The 15,449-nt window shown below is 41.3% G+C and overlaps 1 long non-coding RNA gene across 1 annotated transcript; it reads right to left on the bottom strand.

Moving 5' to 3' along the window:
• Positions 1–13,149: 13,149 nt before the first annotated feature.
• Positions 13,150–14,086, bottom strand: LOC119008003. The gene is made up of 3 exons (XR_005071304.1): positions 13,985–14,086; positions 13,627–13,751; positions 13,150–13,317 (listed from the first exon to the last, which is right to left on the bottom strand). It is a non-coding gene; the product is annotated as an uncharacterized LOC119008003 (long non-coding RNA).
• Between the last annotated feature and the right edge of the window lie 1,363 nt (positions 14,087–15,449).

The raw sequence follows: 15,449 nt of genomic DNA, 5'->3' as shown, positions 1-15,449 counted from the left end.
AGCTTACTGATGTGAACGACAGAGTAGCACTACCAGAAAGGACATCCATGCCAAAGTGGGACACGTGGAAGGATGTGGGCAGTTATTTATTTTTGGAAGTAAAGGGGGCACAAATGAGCCTCCAATGAGCATGTTCACGGTCCCCGGAGTATAAACTTTGAGCTTTTTTTGGCAAGAACATTTCAGCGGGTTAGTTAAAGACAGTAACTCTGAAATCGGATCAGCTGTAAATCAATTATGATTCTGTTTTATTTTGATACTTGCCGTGGTTGCATATGGGCACACAGCAGCAAGATGTGATATAAAAATTGCATTGCCATCTATTAGCATGACTTAAGGGACATTTTCCAACAAAAATAATGCTGTAGAAGTGCTGACAATAAAGGGTTTCGAACTGCACCGAACATAATCGCTATGCAGTGTGGATTCTAATGTCGCTATCTTTTTAGTCATTATTACAGTGATTGTTCTTGGTGTGAATGCCTACTTTAGACAAAACTCATGAAAGTTTCTAATGGAGGGATGGACAGAACACGTTATACACTTCTAATTCCATTTGTGGTGAGGCTCTAACAAAAAAAAAAAAAATCCAATCATTAGTATACATTCCTCACAGCCCAAAGGACTCAAAGAATCAACACCAACAACGACACTTTGGTGCCAGATACCACAGGACAGCCCCAGAGTTCCTCCGCCAACTCCTCGACGAGACAGAGCAAAGTCCGATCCACATTTACTCCTTTTCGACCGAGGCAGTTAAGGTTCTGGTACCAAGCCAGTGCCTACACTGCAATCGGTTCAACGTGTTTCAACAGCCAAAGAACAGGCTCTGAGGCAGGGTTATCTCAGTCAAGGACCAACTAATATTGCTTATGATTATGATTAAATAAATAAATAAATAAATAAATAAATAAATAAATAAATAAATAAATAAATAAATAACTGAGGTAGTGTAGAATGTTCAGGCTTATTCACAGGAGAATAAAAGGTGTATGTGCAGGGTACATTGTCCTGTTCGGGTGTCCACTGCCATGGGGGAGTAACGTTGCCATGAGGAGGGAACTCATCCACAACATTACCAGGAGTCAACAGAATATTGAATCCTGTCCAGTGGTAATTCCTCTGATGCTGTATGTTATTACTATTAGAAATATAAAGGAAGTTTGATGATGAACTACATAAAGTGCAGTTGTTTAAATGAGCTCCTGACAGAAGTAAGAAGTTGTTTCATAACTGTCTCTTTGAATCCGACTCTGGACCCTGTATCCAGCTGGAGAAATATTCCCTCTTGCGCTGATGGTTTTATCTCCACACCCTGATGATATTATCACCTCTGGATGTGAGAGGGCCGTCTCAATCACTTTTAATTACTCACACGACCAGACGGCGAGCGTCGACAAGCCCCGTCACCGCTTCAGCTGCCGCTCCAGAACTTGTCAATCAAATCCCAACGGTAAACCCAGCGCCACTTTCTTTTTCCCTACTGGAGAACGTTCTCGCCGCCAGCAGATAACACCGTGGCTGCCTTCCTGCTGCTAGAAAACACACGTCACACCCAGAGGATTTACAGTTGATCAGCACCTCTACACCCTGCAAACACACACATACATACATTCACACACACACACACACACACACACACAAAGCTCTCTCAACACATCCCTTGCCATCACCCCTGGAGACTCATCTTGTCGTTTTCATCTTTTCGGGAGTTGAAGCGGAGGAGAAGCCCAGGTGACTGCAGCTGTTTTTCCTCCCAGCCCGTCGCCTGCTAATTAGACTGAGGAGTTATTAATTAAATTAGGAGCTGATGTGCTGATTGGCTGTCGCAGGATTTAACTCTCAGCGGACATCTCACTTCATCTGGCACATCAATGAACTTGACAAAATGGAACTTCAATAGGTGTGTGCGATTGTGTGTGTGTAATTGGGAGTGTTGAAAGTCGTCGTCGTTGCCAAGTCATGTGACATCACCTGCAGTAGCTTCCTTTAAAGGCAGAACAGAGGGAGAAGAAGAAAACAGCCTCTGTGTGTTTTTTGAAGAGCATTGAAGTGCATGTTGTTGAGTCTGACCTTTGAATGTGGGGCTGCAGGCAGCGAGGTGGAGGGGAACATTATATAGCAATGTTTGATTCGAACTGGCTGGCAGGGATGTGACTCGCGCTCAGAGAACATAAAGAACTCTGCTCGAGGGACTGAAGTGTTGGCCTGCTGTCTGTCAGTCGCTCCGCCGCTTTGGTCCGGACTCAAATATCTCAACAAGTACTGGAGTGATTGCAGGGAAATTTTGGTTTCCACACAATGCACTCTGATGACTGTTGTTACCAACTTTTCATCCATAGCCACCAGCAGTGTGATTTTGATCGGGTTTATTGCCATGCAGGTTTCTACAATGGCTACTAGGAATTTGCTTTGGTATTTTGGTGCAAAATACTTAGCACAGGCACAGTTATTTTTCAATTTAAATAGGAAAAGGGATATAGACCTACTAATAGTTGACAGAAGAGAGCATCAACATTCTAGCACTGTCATGAGCTTATAGGCATGCTGACATTAGCATTTAGCTGAAAGCCATGAGCTAATAGGCTTGGACTTGTAGGCAAATTTTAGGCTACTACAGAGTCGACAGTATGAAAATAGTCCAATGCAAAACTAGTTTGACCGTGTAAGTAACAGTCATCTATATGCATCTCATCCACAGCTCTATGAAGCTCCATTACGCTAATTTAGACAGCTAGCTAGCCAATTAATCCATCTCATGTAGGTATTCCATTAGAATTTTACAACTGCAGTATGTTGAATACTGTCAAGCGATAGTTTAGACCATAGTATACATAGGATACTGGGTTAAAATGTTTCAACTATGGTAAAATGAAGAGCAAAATGTCGTCAGTTATTAATTTACATTTCTTGTAGCAAGCACATGTTACATTGTTACCAATTATGCTTTTTAAATACGATGGGGACCAAAAGTCCATTGCTAACAGTTTTGAGGACATGTCCTCAGTGTCCCTAACAACACTGCAAGTGAGATAACAGAGCCACAGTCCTGATGACATTTCACAGTAATCTAAATGCTGCTCCACTGTAGCTTATGGGACTCAATACATTTTTTTTAACAAATACATATATCATTCCAGTGTGCATATTTTCTCTGAAAATTCACAAGTCTGTGTGACGTTGTTATCACAATTGGCTTCTGTGCACAAGCATCTGCATCACTTACATAAAGTGTTGTCAAGACAGTCTGTTTCAGCAGAAACTGTGATGGTTAAAGGAAGCTTAACACAGATATATAACAAACAGTGTCTCAGTTTGGTTACGCTACCATCACATTCTCGATATTTTAAATGAGGTTTCTGTTGAGTATGTTGTAAAGTCGGATGTTTCTGAGTGTGATTCTGAATGAGGTTTTCTTGCTTTTGGAGCAAAACCTGAAAGTTCAGTTTTCCTTTAGTTGTCAGATAATTATTTGCCGATAACGACTACAAAAACTCCCATGAATTTAATCAGATGAAATGCAGAAGATTTTTCAAAGGATGTCTCATGGGATTCATTAAGAATTTCCGTGCGTTCATTTATAGAGACTTGTGAATGTTGTGTTACTTTTTTTCAAACCTGAACTTTGCCTCTTCTGTTGGATGAGCTGATAACAGCACAGAGCTGAAAGTTTCTCCAAAGTCAAAGTTTTTTTTAGCTATCTAGCTGCGACCACTGTTTCGCTGTTGGCGATCCGTTTTATCTCCTGGACATGTTTCTTTCCAAAAGCTGTACAAAACGATTCAAAATTAAATCCCTTACACACACTACAACAACAGAGTCATGCAGTTCAATTTGTGTGTTCAGCGCGAATTAATTTGGTGAGTGTAATGGTAATATGACGGATAAGGATGATCGCCAGAACCCTAAAACAAAACCCACGTTGTAAACAAAGAAAGCAACAAGCTCTTCAGAGCTCTGTTAGAGGGACCTCAGGGCAGAATACCAGCAAAGCAAAGCAACTGAGTTAAATTAAAAATATAAATACTGACACAGAGATCAGAGCGTGTGAACAAAGAGCGCACAAAGCCCATTTCAGCATGTCGTCAGATGTTTCATCTTGCTGAAAGTCAAACATTCATCTGTACAGACTCAGAAGAACTGGAGGTAAACAGAGCAGAGCTGCTGCCTGTCCTTCAGTAAAGAGACAAAAGAGAAGCGTGGAGTCCTGTGTGTGCTGGGCTAACAGGTAGTTTGCGAGACCTCCTGATCTCTGTACGAGGTGAAAATGCTGCCAGTGACTTTGACGAAGTCTCTGTATTCACAGATAATTTGGCGGTGAGCGGTGACATTGGGCGCCGGCTCTTGAAAAGAGAAGTGGAGTGTGAAGAGGCTGAAGGTTCCTGTTTATTTACAGTCACGCAAACTGTGTGTTTGTCTGCCAGCTGAAGAGGAGGGCCGTTGCGGATGGAGCTTTTCATTCTCTGCACCCCAAATTTCCACTCATGGCAGTCTCTTAGTAAAAACAGCGCACAGTGTGGAGAGTCTCTCCTCCGCAGTGTCGACGATGGCAACCAGCTGAACTCCGACCCCGACAGCTCTCTCCCTTTTCCCACTCATCAGATTGTCAGCACTGAGCATCACCACCGATATCTCCGCCCGCCGACAGTGAGAGGTAGATTGAGGTTTTTCCATACGTGCATGTGGGCTGGTAAATATGCTACTACGTTTCGGTGAGGTCAGTTAGATTTTTATTTTAAGTAATCATTTTCAAAACGTATTTTGTGATTTTGGGAACACATTCATGTTCGCAAGAATATTATTGTTCTCATTATGAATGCTGCGATCTGATCTGAACACAGTCACTTTGTTGAGTGAGATTTCATGCCCCACATGTCAACAGACTGCTGGGCACAAGTGCAAATAGCTGCAAGCCTGTTCATTTCATCTTTGAATTACACTTGACATTGTATGCAAAGCTTCATAAATAAAGGAAAATATGCAGCACATTCTCCTGGGGACCCAAGGTTGGCAGGTTAATAAAATGTTGTGCTCATACAACGAACACACAGTGGAAAAGGTCAATCACCTCATTATGAGCACAAAGGCAAACATCAATCACAAATACTTTTCACTATTGAACACTCAAAACTCCATAAATGTAAATGTTGAGAATACCATACACATTTATAATACATATATCTACATCTGCCCAGACATTAAGCCTTTTACTTGAATGTTATTCTGGTGCAGATGTGCGCGTGTCTGTCCGCCTCATTAATCCAGCTCTTTTCCTTGGCGTGGGTGAGTGGCGTGACGCCGGGCAGAGTCTCCCAGCACAGTCGACTTGGGTGAAAACGGGGCTCAGCGGCTGTTCATCACTTCTTTAGGAGGCGTGAACAGCGTCTCCTCCAGATCCAAATTGTGTTACGTAGTCAGTTTTGCACCTGTGAGAGATTTACCGGACCGTTGGCATTTGGCCGCTCTTTCCTTTGTTGGTGGCTGTCGGCTTTACGTGCAGGCCTCGCTGTTGTTCAGACTAAATGATTATCGTCCAAGGTGACTGAAAGATTGATTAAATATGACACAGCAGGCTTCAGTGCAGTGGTTTTATTTTTCAGTCCATTTTTAAAGAACAAAAAAATCAATGTGAATTTAGATTTTAGGGTTTTCAAGTGCATCTGAGCTGAAATTAAAGGCTGACAGAACACACAGATAAATCGTTTTTTAAATGAACTTATATTAATCACAAAACGCAGCATCATGCCAAGATATAAAGACATCAGATCCTTGGAAACGTTCCCAGCCGCCACGACTCAGAGAGAAAAAACCCACCTGGATCTGCTCCCACTTCCCTCCCCCTCTTCATTTTTCAGCCTTTATTTGTCTCGAGCATCTCAAAGTCACAAAAAGGTTAAATCGCCGTGGAGCAGCTCGGATGAACGCGTGACAGTCGGATTGTTCAGAGAGACAGAAAAGCTCTGAGGGCGCTTTCATTTGATTGGGAGACAGTTTTAATTTTTCACTCTGTGGAGGAAAGACAACGAAGTGAAGCGTCCACTAATCACCTCCACGTCCATCAAATCAACCTCACCCTCTCTCTCTGCCCGTCTCCCTCCGCAGGATTGAGTTTCGGGAGGAAACTGTTGACCTCTCCACCTTCTCTCAGGTGAGAAAAAAGGGGGGATTTTCTTTCTTTTCTGTCTCCTTCCGTCTCTTTCATCACCCCGGTTGTAATTAGCTGGAGCAGAGATTTTTTTTCCTTTTGTCGGCTCCGTGAAAGGTGGATAAGCGTCCTTTGTGCCTCCTCACACCTTTATTTCCTTTTAACAAGCACTTTTTTTGAGAGAGAGAGAGAGAAGAAACTCCAAGCCTGCCGCCGTCTCAGAAGGAAGCTGATAACCAAGAGGGAGTTTCTACTTTTGCCGGCGTCTTTATCTCCCAGGACACAATTAGCTGCTCTATCGCTCATCACCATGCTGGTATTTTTTCTCTCTCCTATTTTTTTTCCTTTGCATTTAAAAGCAGCCGTCCTTTGTTGAAGCTCACTCTTGAAAAGTTAAAAGGAGTTTTGGTCCGCAGTGGAAAAAACACAACTGTGTGTGAAGAGATAAAACTGTCTCAAACCGCTTTGTTGAAAACAGAAACAGAGGCATCTGGAATTTATCCGTTTAAAAACGATGTCACAAGAGCATTAAGACAAAAGTTTTTTTTAGTGTTTTTTCTTCAAGTTTCAAGCCTCTTTTTTCAGTTCTCTCAGACGTTCCTTCACCTGAAGCACTCTCGCATGTAAAGCATTGTACTGTGTTTTTGTTTTTTTCATTTTACTTGGTATCTTCATACGTCCTCTGATCACTTTAAGTTTCCTCAACAGCTGCTGGATTCCTCACCTGATTGATTTTCTCTCATTAACTCAAGTAATTAAAGAACTGTAGGATTCATGTTTTACCTAATGTCTCCAAAAGGCTGTTGAATTCCCTCAAGACTAAACAGGACAAAGACTGTAAAATCATTTCCTTTCCCCTCATCACAATACATACATACCTCTTACATTGTGAAAGATAGGTTGGGTAAAGATGGAGGTATTGTTTAGCATCACAACCCCCAAAATGAGTTGTTTGACTATTTTATATGAGCCGGTCTGATTGAAATGGACAGATTCTGCCTCCAAAGCTTCATCATGACTCCAGTAGCTAAATCCATGTGTTAAACACATACTTACAGACATCAGTCTGAGTTACAATGGAAAGATGTAACTCTACAAGATATCTACAAGATGTATGATGGTGTATCTGGGTGACTGCAGAACATTTTCCCAGTGTTGAAGCCAATATGCAAATTTGCTTCCCCAGCAAATGCTTTATTTGCCTCTCTGCTCATTGAGAATGGAAGTGATCTGACTTCCTCCTTTGCTGCTGTAATAATTACACCAGCAGCTAGAGGTAGATGCCTCACACCAACATGAGCTGTAATAAGTTGCTTTTACTGTTGACCTATGTAGTCTTATTTCTGTTGAGGACATGCAGATTTGCGGATCTAACTGGAACCTTCTCCGTGGCAGTGATGCCCTGAGACGTTCATGAGTTCTGTTGTATTTAGACCCGTCTGCCAAAATGACAAAGCAACATTTTCTCAGAGAGGAAGTTGAAATGATTAAAGCTGGTGGAGCCTGTAGGATGTAAAATTATCCTGTTTCTGCATTTACTTTACAAACCAAACTCGAAGAGCCAGTTGCAGCCAATATTGGATGTCATATGAATGTCTGATATAGAATATAACTAGTTTTGTCCTCCTTATTTCTGTATAGTAGGACAACTTGAAGATTTTAATATGAGAGCATTCCCCCACTCACCTGTTTATGCTTTAGATCTCTGATTTGTTGTTGGAACTGAGCTGTTTTGTGTTTGTTTGTTTGTTTGTTTGTTTGTTTTTGTCCTGCCATCCTTGCAGTGTATTTTTTATGTTTTTTACCGAGCTCAGTATTTGAAGAGAAGATATGTTGATAGTGAAGTGAAGTGAGTGATCTTTGGCTTCTCCTCTGTTTATCCATTTTTTTAAAAAAATCTTTTCATATGTCTTTAACGATGTAAACAAACATTCGGCCCGATGCTCGTCCTCGCTTCATCGGCAGCCAGAGAGCAAACCGGCAATTAAAACCAAAGCTGTGGAGCCGAATCCCATTCATACAGATTAAGACAACATGATGAGGAGCCTGTGTGTGCATCAGGAAACAGTGAGTGAGAAATGAAACTGTTAGCAGGGCGGTCAGTGAATTAAACAAACTGTTTAAACTCTGTTTTAACAAGTTGTGTCTCCTGTGAGTTGGTTCATCTGCAGCTCATTTGCAATTATGATTTGGATTCAACACTTAGTGCCGTTGCTTTGAATGTGAATTTCATACAGATCAGTGAAGTCAGGGTTGAAAAATATGAAATAATATTCTGGTATTTCCCAAATCACCTCCATTTTATCTTAACTAAAAAAACCTGCAAGGACTCTTTAGCATGTGTGAGCTTGTGTGTATGTGCACCTGATTAGTATTTCTTCTGCATCTTTTTCTTCTACTTAGTTTCTTGTTGGCAGCTTGCAGTCAAGTTGTGTGGCTAAATATATTCTAGAATAAATCTGAAAACATTTTCTCAAATTTGCAAATGTTTGAATGTTAGCATGGTGATGATAATGTGGTAATCAGGTAAACGCTGTCCATCAACTTAGACTGTGTTTGAGCAGCAAGCGTCAGTGACATGAACACAGAGTCCACCTCTCTCTTCATCTCACTGCAGTCGTGTGTTCTGTCACCCTGGAACACGGTCCGTCTGCCAAGTGCAACAGCTTGTTCTGGGATGTTGACATTAGTCAGGAGGAATCTTAAACTGAGCTGGATTAGCATGGCTCTGCTTCCAACTCGCTTCCTCTGTGGTGCAGTACAGCTTGTCAGCTTGGATGGTCAAGAGGTTTGCTGATGAATAGTTTTCTGGACACAAGACTTGACATATTTCATGAAGTTTAATATTGGAATTGCAAGAAAACCTTCTCAGCTAGTTAAAACTGTGGATGTGTCCATATATGATAGGAAGTGGGACTAGAGCTTGATATAACATAGAAGCAGTTGCACATCATTATTCAATTCTAGTTTCCTCTTAAAAACAAACAAGCAATCATTTGGATATAGAAGATATAGAAGATATATTCAGTTCATGTGTAGAATGATGATGTAATGCACACAAGTAATACTATCTGCCATATTACTTTAGCAAGATCTCAAAGAGACTATCTTTGTATTCCTACAAAGGAACTTGTAAAGACTGCAAAGTCGGTCAGTGAACACTTGGCAGGAACACTCAGCATCTAAACTTTTTAGAGTTGAAATGATCGATTAAAAAAAGGTCAAATTCAGCTGCCATTCCCCCTAAATGTATTTGGATTACATGCAAATGCTATTAAGGACTCTTATTTAGTTGAGTTTTAAATTTAAAAACTTAAAAATCTTTTTGTATATTTTTTTCCCCCCCTTTCCCCCACTAGCTAACTAGGCTGCTGATGGAACTTTCTAAGATCAGATTGAACTTCATTACTAAAATAATCTTCCACGGTCAGAGATTTTTTTTTTTTCAATCCATTATCTTTAAGTAAATGGTAAATGAAAAAATAAAAATAAAAACGTACATCTGAAGTAATTATATAGCAGCTGTCACTGTCATATTAATTTCCAAGCTCTCTAATTGGTTTCTCTCTCTTATTCAGACTTGATGAGTTGTGAGTTGTGCAACATGTTTTGAAGAGAAGCACTAACAATGCAGAGTGGTGAGGTGGCATTGATTTTTTGTCTGTATCTGTATATCAAGGGTTGAAGCAGTATTCAGGAATTTTCTGCCTCAGATATGGTCTATTGATAACATATTTTCGACAGCATCCAAAACATAGCACAAGGACCCTCCTCCGATATATTCTATGTTCAAAGAACCCTGAACAAGTACAAGCCAGCCTGTGAAAGAGATTCAACAAAGTCTGACAACCTCGTTGTCGTTAGTCACACTTTCCAAAACCACCAAATACTTGTCATACTTCTGTGGAGCCTCATCTGATGGAGGATTTGCTTGTTAAAACTTCTGTCAAAATATCTTTTTTTTTTTTAATCTCGGCTCACTCATGGCTGGCAGGCAGAATTTGATGATCGTGGAGCTGGTCATACATGGAGAGGCAGACCGCAGGAATCCCCTCTTACATTAATGAATGTGAGCATGGAAATTCAAATCACGCTTCACATGGGCATCGCCGCAGGGATGTGCTGTGGGTCTGTTGGTCAATCATTAAAAACACAACAGGCCTTTCTTCTGGTCAATGTGGAAATCCACAGGAGCTCACAGACCAACAAGTATCTGTAAGTGAGTTGTTTGAAATTTGACATGGCTACCATCTCTCTGCACTTTATGTCGCCCGCGGAAAAGCCACCAGGAAGGAGGTCCTTCAGCTCGTCCAGTCGTCCGGAGTGACCAGCTGGCCACATTGTCATGTTGTATGACTGCAGTAGGGCCGCCAGATTGTCATTAGAAATACTGAGCACATTCATGATCCATAGAGGGTTCAACCATTTTGGTTACACGACCCCCTGAGCTTACTCTAACTTTACAGTTTTAGCCAACACAACTGCCAAAAATGTTGGTCATGGACATTAATGCAAACCATGGATATGTTGAAACTTTTCATTTAATTTTGTTAATTTGAAATGATATGTCTTGACAACGTTGTGCTTGTGGTCTGGTGAGTAAAACAAAGCCAAAAAAAAAAAAAAAAAATTAAAAAAAAAAACCTTGGCTCAAAATGACAGTTTTGCCAAACACGACTGGATTTTTTTTTTTCTCTCACCACAGGCACTGCTAGAAAAGTCTTTTGCAGCACACAGTCTACAACACGTACACATATGAACGGAAATGTGGTATACACCCTTTGTCAAGATTCAGTATTACCTATTGCTGCTAAGCTAAAAGCGTTAGCATAATCCTTGTGAGTGCAAGTGCCTGATTGTGCCTAGAGGGTGTAGTTAGTATCTTTTCAAATCAATATGGGATGTCAGAGCTTCTGGAGTCTTTGATTACGCTGGAAGAGCTGCATGAAGCCATTTTATGTTTTGTTTGGTTCAGTCCCCAGTTACTGGGGAGAATGCACAGCACTGATTTGCTGTGAAGCTCCAGAAATGTTTTGAGGACCAGGAAACTTCCCCTGATTTTATATCAGCATGGAGGGGAGGAGATAACAACTGAATTGATTTCATTTTTTGGTTGAAGTGTTCCTTTAAGAATCGGTTGGTAGCGCGCACAACCCATGTGCCGAGGCTCTGCAGTGGGCCCGGGTCCCTTTGCTGCGTGTCACTCCCCTCTCTTACCCTGTTTCCTGTCACACTCTTCAGCTGTCCTGTCAATAAAGCCAGAAATAAAGCCAGAAAAGGCCAATATATATTCTTTTAATATATATTCTTTTATATATATATATATATATATATATATATATATATATATATATATATATATATATAAAAGAATAGCTTCATGCTGTTGTTTGCTCTGTCCAACACATACGCACTGTGACTGTAATGATCCTTTCAGCCTCTTGGGGCCACCAGCCACAGTAAAGTCTAGACCGTAAAAGAAAGACCCTCATTTTGATGTATCTGTGAAGCTCGTGGTGCATTTGTGGAGCATCCTGTTAGACCGTCTTCACTGTAAAAGGATGAGCGAGACATCATGTCTTCATTGATTTCTGCTCACCAGGTTTATTTGGTGGAGGATTATTGTGTGATATTGAATGCTGCCTCGCTCTCAGTGTCATTGAAAGAGCTCGCTCCCCACTGCAATCTTTGATCCAGCGTTCCTCAAAGACAGCAGGATGCCGTCACTGCTCATTTTTCCACCGCAGCTTAGCAGACAGTATGTCTCACAGCTGTCTGTCTGAGTGATTGGGTTGGATACAGATGACCAGTGTTGCCACAGTTACCTTGAACAAGTAATCTGATTACAGATTACTCCTTTAGAAAATAACTTACTTACTTACTTTGAATGAATTGTAATGTAGCGTCTTATGAATATGATGCAAGTTTATACCAAAGTTACCACAAAAGTCCCAGTTGAATTTTATTCATGCAAAATAATATCTTCTAACTTAGCATTTAGACTCATAATTAGAGGATCATTTTAACTTTAGATAATGTAGCTGTACTAGGAGGTATGGCATCTCGTGCAAGCACAGCATGTACATGCTACTGTGGAGCTAGCAGCATGTCGAGGCGATGCGTTCAATGCAGCTTTGCTGCCGAATGGGCCAGACAAGAGGCAACAGAGTGGTCGGATAAAGGCAGTTGGCTGTTGGTTTGAGTCTGGGCGGTGTGTGGAGGCCTTTAAACTCTGCTGTGAGAACTGAAATGAAATCCTTTTACAAGATAGCAAGACACTGGATCTCTAACTTGAAGGATGTCACATATTGACGTTGGGTGACTGGGTGACTAAAAAAAACACTGGAGACAGAAATACCACTTCAAACTTCACTGCTGACCAGATGTGAGGATGCAGTGTAGAATTTCCCGTGAGACCTTTATATTTTTATTCATGATCAAATGTTAATTGAGAGTGCTTTTCAGAATTCGGGCCCGGACCCTCGTATAGTAGTCCAGTTTGTTTGATTGGTCAAAACACAAGTATATCGCGTCTCCAAGTCAGCTTGAAAAAGTCCTGAGAACAGGTACTCTGGTATAGCTCGCATCATGTGTGAAATCAACTGTGCAAACGCATGAAAGTGGACTGCTATACTGTGTGTTGGAAATGTGTTTCCGCCTTCTTTATGTATATTGGCGGATCACTAACCAAAAATAGCTGCATACACAAGTGTGCTCAAGTACAGAACAAAGTTACTGGTGTGAAAGCTGACCAGCAGAGTGAGGAGGCAATCCAACTTTGGCACGATGTGAAACAATCGTGCATGTCAAAGTAATTTGTACTAACTGACGTGGACAGTAAGTGATCAATATGTCTGTAGTCTGCATGGCACATGTGGCTTTTGTTCAGTTAATGAAACCCCATCATGAGCATGTGAATCATCATTTTTACTTAATATCATAAACAGAGGATACTCACTAGAATAATATATCATAATAAATGTTTTACTGTTTTGACCATCCCTAACCTTTTATTCAATGCATTTCACTCCTTCTCCAGCAGGCCACTCCTACAGGAACAACATGTTGCCTTCCTCCAGGCTCGTCTGAGTGAATGTGCTGAGGTCTGACTTACAGCAGGTGCATTGTGGGTTTGATTCGACGGAGAGGCAGGTTGCTATTGTTGTTGTACGCTGTAAAGAACATCAAACCAGCAGAGTTACAACAGCCTTAGGGCGTCGAGCCAGGTGGAAAAGTGTGGATGGAAAAGTTTTCTGTTTAGTTTTTTTTTTGGCAGGGAGGGGCAGTGGGAGAGGTTTGATTGATTTCTAGAAAGTCAAAGGAGCTGCCTTCTCTTACAAATACTAACAAGAATCTGCACTCATGAGTAAAATATATATATGGAGTCTGTTTTTCTCAAAATCCTGACTTTAGGCAAAGTAGTTATTTATTTATTTTTTCCTACTATTGAATTGACAGAACCGACAGAAACTTCTCCTCACCTCCAGATCCAGGCTGTGTCAGATAATCCTCGTCATAGCATCGAGTAGAGAATGATCACGTGACCGTATGATCGTATCCCCCAGGTGTTTGTGTTCAGGAGTTCATGGAAAAAAGACCCTGCAGGCTGAAAATAATAGAAGCCATATAGGCTGTTCACTGTTATTGTTTAACTGAACAACAGCTCGTTCAAATTATGACACGCAATTATTTCACACTGATTGAACAACAAGGCAATTCAAAGTGTGTTGAACAGGACATAGAGACATACAAGGCAACATAAACAGATAATACATAACACATAACACATAATTAGGGTACAAAGAGTACTACAAAATAAAATTCAAGTTAATACGCTACTGCTGCTGCTGCTGTTATTATGCCGGCCTCTGCGGCCGTGAGCGGGGGGCAGCTGACACGATCGTGAGAGTGCACTCCATTTGTTGCCGCTGATGGTTTTTCTTACTTGCTGCAGCCATGGCAACCACAGAAAAACACATCAAGGAAAATGATGCAAGAGCAAATGTTATTGGTGTTTGAGGTCACTTAATTATAGTCCTCTTGACCCGCAGTAAATAAACAACAAAGATGGTATGGAGCAACATTAGCTACTAATATGTATCATCTGGTCTTCTTAAACAATATTTTTCCTCTTCAGCCCTATATTAAGATCAAACTGAAACGAAAAATGGTCTTTTAACCCTTTACGATCACATCCGCTGTCATATTGTGCACCAGTCAAGTTTTCTATCTTTCAAACAAAATGTGACGTGTGCTTATGTAAGCTTTAACCAACCGATCATATCATGCTATTCACCCATCAATCAGCCTCCAGCTTTGAGTGGGGAGCGAATATTTCAGAGCCAGTCTAAAAACACCTGATCCTTTCTCCATCATATTTTATGGAGATTTTTCCAACACTGCCAGTGACGGGACCGAACTCATGCTCTGAGACCAACTGGGACAGGTGATTGTGTTTCTGTCATCATTGTGTCTTGAGTCTTAGTTAGTGAAGTACTTTTATTGTTTGTCTGTTTTAAGTGTGTGCATTGTTAATACATACAACTTTGTGGCGGAGTATGCAGTTCTGCTGTCAGACCTCCTGATTGATGCGACTGCGGTCCACTTCTGTTTAAATTAGACTTGGTCTAATAAACAAGTGTAGTCTAAAATGACCACAATCAGCGCAAAGCGGTCAACTAACACTTGCCTAGTGGGCCCCTGGTTGGCAGGAACCAAACCTTGCAACAATCCCACATTGGTGCTGTATTCCCTGCCGGCAGCTGTCTGTCTCAGATGCTGTGCTTGGTCCCTCTCATCGTTCAATTGGCTGTATTCAATGAGAGCTCCCAGGCGGGCAGAGTTGGGGTGTAGCTTCAACATACTGCACTAACGCTGTTGGCTACTACACATGCCAATGTATCTTCAACAACCCTCTGCCTACCAGCATGTTTACAGAAACATGCATGTATGTGGAAGTGAATTACACTCTTCCTTTCGTTCCGTGACTTTCAGTTTCTGCCTGAACCATCATTTCCTGCAGCAGTGCTTCGTCATACAATCTACCGTTTTCAATATATGTCTACTCCTACCACTGCAGATGCCACCTATTACCGTAACTGTTGTTTAATACTACCGACACTCCTCAGCTGTTGCTGTGATAGTCCGTGCTCCTCCTGCAGCAGCAGAGTGAATCTAAACTCGGCTCAGCTGGAGATTCGGGCTCTTTCTCGTCATTTCATCATTGAATGGTAAATCATACCAGATGAGGGGAGCCGAGCATCCTGGGAGAATCGGCCAGCGTTTTGCCAATCTGTTGCTGTGG

The sequence above is a fragment of the Acanthopagrus latus genome, chromosome 18, assembly GCF_904848185.1.
Source record: "Acanthopagrus latus isolate v.2019 chromosome 18, fAcaLat1.1, whole genome shotgun sequence".
In the NCBI taxonomy this organism is placed as follows: Eukaryota; Metazoa; Chordata; class Actinopteri; order Spariformes; family Sparidae; genus Acanthopagrus; species Acanthopagrus latus.
This window is presented reverse-complemented; position numbering and strand designations above follow the sequence as displayed.